General features: G+C 32.2%; 1 pseudogene; it reads left to right on the forward strand.

Moving 5' to 3' along the window:
* The first annotated feature begins 581 nt into the window (after positions 1-581).
* On the forward strand, positions 582-700 carry LOC118603056 (annotated as a pseudogene).
* The last annotated feature ends 5,293 nt before the right edge of the window (positions 701-5,993 follow it).

Here is a 5,993-nt window from a genome sequence, read left to right on the forward strand (position 1 = left end):
TCAAAATGTGGTATATAGATATAATGGAATAATATCGTAGCCTTGAAAAGGGATGAAATTCTGATATGTACTACAACATAAACCTTGAAAACATTATGCTAAGTGAAATAAGCCAAAAACGAAAGGACAAAATTGTATAATTCCACTTATATGAGATACTTAAAATAGGCAAATTCATAGATACAGAAAGAGTAGAGATAACCAAGGGTAAGAAAGAGCAGGGCATCTAGAGCTATTGTTTAATGAGTAGAGTTTCTGTTGGAGATCAGGAAAAAGTTTGAAACTGAGCAGTGTAATGGTTGATTAACATTGGAAATGTACATAATTACATTGGATTGCACACTTAAAATAGTTATAATGGATTAGTAAGGAAATAGAAGGCTCAAACAACACTACAGACCATTGAACCAAACAGACATATACAGAACACTCCACCAAACAAAAGAAATTAAGTGCACATGGAACATTCTCTTAGATAGACCACATATTAGGCCACAAAATAAGCCTTAATAAATTTTAAATTTTTTAAATCATACAAGAATCTTCTCTGATCACAATAAGATAAAACTAGAAATCAATAACTCTACGGCCATCCCACCCTGAACATGCCCGATCCCTTCTGATCTCAGAAGCTAAGCAAGGTTGGGCCTGGTTAGTACTTGGATGGGAGACCACTTAGGAAGACCAGGTGCTGTAGGCATTTTAAAAAACACACACATACATGATAAAATATAAATCAATAACAGAAGGAAAACTGGAAAATCCGCAAACATGTAAAAATTAAACAACATATTCTTTGAAAACCAATATACAAAAGAAGAAATTATAAGGAAAATTAGAAAATAATTGAGACAAATGAAAACACAATGTAGGAAAACTCTTGGAGCTGCAGCAAAAGCAATACTAAGGGAATATGTATAGTTATAAAAGTGTATATTAAAAAAATCAACAACAACCACCTAACTTTTCACCTTCAGAAACTAGAAAAAGAACAAACCAAATCCAAAATAAGCAGAAGGAAGGAAATAATCAAGATTACAGAGATAAACAATAGAGAATAGAAAAAATAATAGAGAAAATCAACAAAACCAAGAGCTGGTTCTTTGATAATACCACAAAATTGTCAAAACTTTAGCTACATTAACTAAAGACAAAAAGGGAAAACCCAAATAGCTAAAATCAGAAATGAGAGAACTTTACAAACAATCCTACAGAAATAAAAAAGATTAGAGAATTCTATGAACAATTATATACCGACAAATTGGATAATCAAGATGAAATGGACAAATTACTAAAATCATGCAACCTACCAAGAGTGAATCATGAAGAATAAAAAATCCAAAGACCTATAGCTAGTAAGATTGAATAAGTAATCAAAAACCTCCTGAAAAGAAAACCCCAGGAAGACAAGGTTTCACTGGTGAGTTCTACCAAACATTTAAGAAGAATTAATACCAATCCTCCTCAAAACTTTCCAAAAAATTTAAGAGGAGAGAATATTTCCAACCCATTCTATGAAGCCAGGATTACCCTTATGCCAAAGGTAGACAAACACACTATAAGAAAAGAAAAACACAGACCAATATTCCTGATGAATATTGATGCAAAAATCCTCAACAAAATATCAGCAAACAGAATTCAATAGCACATTAAAAGGATCACCATGATCAAGTAGGATTTATTCCTGAAAGGTAAGGATGATTCAAAAATTCAAAAATCAATCAGTGAAGTAACAGAATGAAGGAAAAGAATCACATGATCCCCTTAATTGATGCAGAAAAAAGTGTTTGACAAAATCAACACCCTTTCATAATAAAAACATTCAACAAACAGAAATATAAGGAAAATATCTCAATGTAATAAAAGCCATATATAAAAAGCCCACGGCTAAGGACATATTCAATGGTAAAAATCTGAAAGCTTTTCTGATAATATAAGGAACAAGACATGGATGCCTGCTTTCACTGCTTCTATTTAACATAGTACTAATCCTAGAAAGAACAATAAAGCCAAAAAATAATAATAAAATGCCTTCAAATTGGAAAAGAAAAAGTAAAATTATTCTGTTCACAGACGACATGATTTTTTATGTAGAAATTCTAATGATTACACACACACACACACACACACATACACACATACACGTGCTTACACACACCTAACTATTAGAACTAATAAACTAATCCAGAAAATTTGCAGAATAATCAACATGTAAAAATCAATTATGTCTTTATACACTAACAATGAATAATTTGAAAAGAAAATTAAGAAAATAATTCCATTTACAACAGCATTGAAAAGTATAAAATACTTAGGAATAAATTTAACCAAGGAGGTGAAAGACTTGTACACTGAAAACTACAAAACATTCTGAAAAGAAATTAAAGAAGACACCAATAAATGTAAATACATCTTATGTTTATGAATTGGAAGACTTAATATTGTTAAAAGGTCAATACTATCCAAAGTGATCTACACGTTTAATATGATCCCTGTCAAAATCCCAATAGTACATTCGCAGAAATTAAAAATCCATCCTGAAATTTATACGGAATTTCAAGGGACCCTAAACAGCTAAAGCAATCTTGAAAAAGAAAAATGCAGCTGGATGTCCCACACTTGCTGATTTCAAACTTCATATGAAGCTACAGTAATCAAAAGAGTGTGTGGTACTAGCGTTAAGCCAGATATATAGAAAAATGGAATAAAATAGAGATCCCAGAAAAAAATCCTCACAGATATGGTCAAATGAATTTTGACAAGGGCTTTAAGACCATTTGATGGGAAAAGAACAGTTTTTTTCAACTAATAGTCTTGGGAAACTGGATGTTCACATGCAAAAGAACGAAGCTGGATCCTCAATTTACACCATATATAAAAATTAACTCAAAATGGATCAAAGACCTAAATTAAGAGCTAAAATCGTAAAACTCATAGAAAAAAAAAACAGGGTAAGTCTTCATGACATTAGATTTGGCAATGATTTCTTGAATATTATATCAAAAGCACAGGCAACGACAACAAAAAATAGATAAATTGGACTACATCAAAATTTAAAACTTCTGTGCATCAAAGAATGCAATCAACAGAATGAAAGGCAACTACAGAATGGGAGAATATATTTGCAAATCATATATCTGATAAGGGGTTAGTATCCAAAATATATAAAGAACTTGTACAACTTAAACACCAAAAAAAAAAGAAAGAAAGAAAAATCATTAAAATAGACATTTCTCCAAAGGTAATACACAAATGGCCAATAAGCACATGAAAAGATGCTCAATACTACTAATAATTAGAGAAATGAACATCAAAACCACAGTGAGATACCACCTCACACCAAGATGGCTACTATCAAAAAAGAAATAGAAAATAACAAGTGGTAGTGAGGATGAGGAGAATTTGGAACCCTTGCGCATTGTTAGTGGAATGTAAAATGTTCAGCTGCTATAAAAAACAGTATGGTGGTTCCTCAAAAATTAAAAATAAATCTACCATATGATCTAACCATTTCACTTCTAGGTATATCTCAAAAAATTGAAAGCAGAGTATCAGAGATATTTGTATATCCATATTCAACTCAAATTATTGATAGCAGCCAAAAAGTGGAAGCAATCCAAGTGTTTATCAACAGATGAATGGATAATCAAAATTTGGTATATACATACAACGAAATATTTTCAGCCTTAAAAAATAAGGAAATGCTGACACATGCTACATTATAAATGAACCTTGAGAACATTGTGATAAGTTAAAAGAGCCAGTCGCAAAAAGACAAATACTGTATGATTCCACTTATATAAAGTATCTAAAGTAGTCAGACTCATAGAGACAGAATGTAGAATGGTGGTGCCAGAGGCTGGAAAACAGAAAATGGGGAGTTGTTTAAGGGGTACAGCGAGTTCTGGAGATTTATTACAACAATGTGAATGTACTTAACACTACCGGACTGTACACTTAAAAATGGTTATGATGGTAAGTTCTATGTGTATTTTGCCACACTTTAAAATAATTTAAAAATCATAAATAAATGAACAGGAAAAAATGACCCCAAAAATATGAACTGAGATCAAAGAGTAATCAGAAGCAAACACTGATAAATAAAAATAAAAATATAAATATAAATAAATATCAAATCTCTATTAAATAAAAAAATTGTCTCAATAAAATAATGTTATAAGCTTACATGATATTTTAGCAACCCATTGCCTTAACCACTTACCCATCTCGTCAGATGCCTACAACATTTTTTTAATGTTTAGCACTCAAATTTCTATTAGACAGCACCAGAAAAGAATTTTTAAGGCAAAAATATTCAGATGAGAGGAAAGATCTTGACCAAAACTAAAAGAAGTGGAATCGAGGGAAGGTTTAGAAATGAAATTGCCTTGGGGAAATTGGGGTTTGTTTATATTTGCTGTTTGGTTTTTCTTTGCTTGCTTTTTATTTATAGGAGAGTAGATGTTTGAATAGGTTTATAGGCTGAGGAGAAATAACCAGCAGAAAGAGAGAGACTGAAAATATAGCGAAGAGATAAAGTACAGAAGGAAAACTTCTGAAAATATAATTCAAGAAAAGCTTATGCAAATAATCTCGGCTCTTAACAAGGAATGTTTAAGCATATAGGACCCTTCAATCTCTCCAGTCAAACTCATTGTCAGCAAGGACATAGTTTTTCTGCAGGAGAAACCTGAAGCTGTGCCAAGTATCCCTGAACAATATCTCTACTTGCAGCTTTCCAGCATCCAAAAAGTCCATTTCTCTCAGACAACTCCTGGCTCTGATTTAATACCCTTTTCTCTGGGTAATTCTGATCATAACTATGAGCTGAGAACCACCATGGCTAATATATCCCTCCATACTTCACCTTCTGACCCTTGGAAGTGACCATGCTCTCATCACATGAGCTGGTACATTTACAATTTCTGTAAGCTCACAGCAGCACAATTCATATTATCTGTCCCATTTGGACATCACTGGGGACTTGTGTTCTTTCATAAACTTAACTTGTTATTATTATCATAGCCATTATTTACTTTTTTGAAGCTCACATTATTATAATTTAGTTCATCTCAAGTTCTCATACCCCAAACACAGAATCAGCTATTCTCTAAGGAAACTTAACTCTTTTTTGTGGAAATGATGATAGAGATCCAAATTTGCTTACTGGAGAAGCATACCATTTCACATGAGCACGTGAGATGGTTTGATGACATCAAAAAATAATTTTTTTTTTTAAATAAAATAGTGGGTTCATGTTGATATTTTCAATTTGTCTCTACTTTTACTAACTTTTTTTTTATATTGCTCTAAATTTAATGTACCATGCTGTATACTCTTACACCAAATCATTTGTCCAAATTACACTCTTGCCTTCAAATTTTATAGTTCCAATATTCTTTTCCTTTTTTACCTTTGGCCCCATTACTGGAATTAGATCCAAAACATCCAGGTCTCCATGCTGCCCCTGATCAGTATCAATCAAAGACCAATTATTGAAAAGGAAAAAGCAATCTCAACCTTCCTCCAAAGAACTACCAAAAGATACATAGGCTTAAAATACCTGGCATCTCACCATGAATCCCAAACTCATCCTCAGAATTACAGTTTCATAGGGCAAAGAAAACTGAGGCCATGCCCAGTGTCCCTGAACAACATCTCTGAAATAAGTAACAGCAACAAAGGAGAGAACAGACAAATTCCAGCTTCATGGGTTTATATAAAAATCACCTCTAACTCTTCATTTTTTTTTTTTATCACTAGAGCTGTTAATTTATATCATAGGTAACTTTAGTTTTGAACTACAATTTCCTTTGGATAAATTGATAGTCATTGTTTTGGCCCTGTGCCAATCCAACTTTTCAAAATCCTATTAATATCAGAAAATGCAACTAAAATAAAATTGAGAATTATTTTTCCCACTTTCCCTAATAGTTCAAGTAGAACAATTTCTGTAAGGTCTTTAAAATTGATGCAGCATTGGCTGGGCTCCT

Source organism: Rousettus aegyptiacus, unplaced genomic scaffold (genome assembly GCF_014176215.1).
Source record: "Rousettus aegyptiacus isolate mRouAeg1 unplaced genomic scaffold, mRouAeg1.p scaffold_m13_p_5, whole genome shotgun sequence".
NCBI lineage: Eukaryota > Metazoa > Chordata > Mammalia > Chiroptera > Pteropodidae > Rousettus > Rousettus aegyptiacus.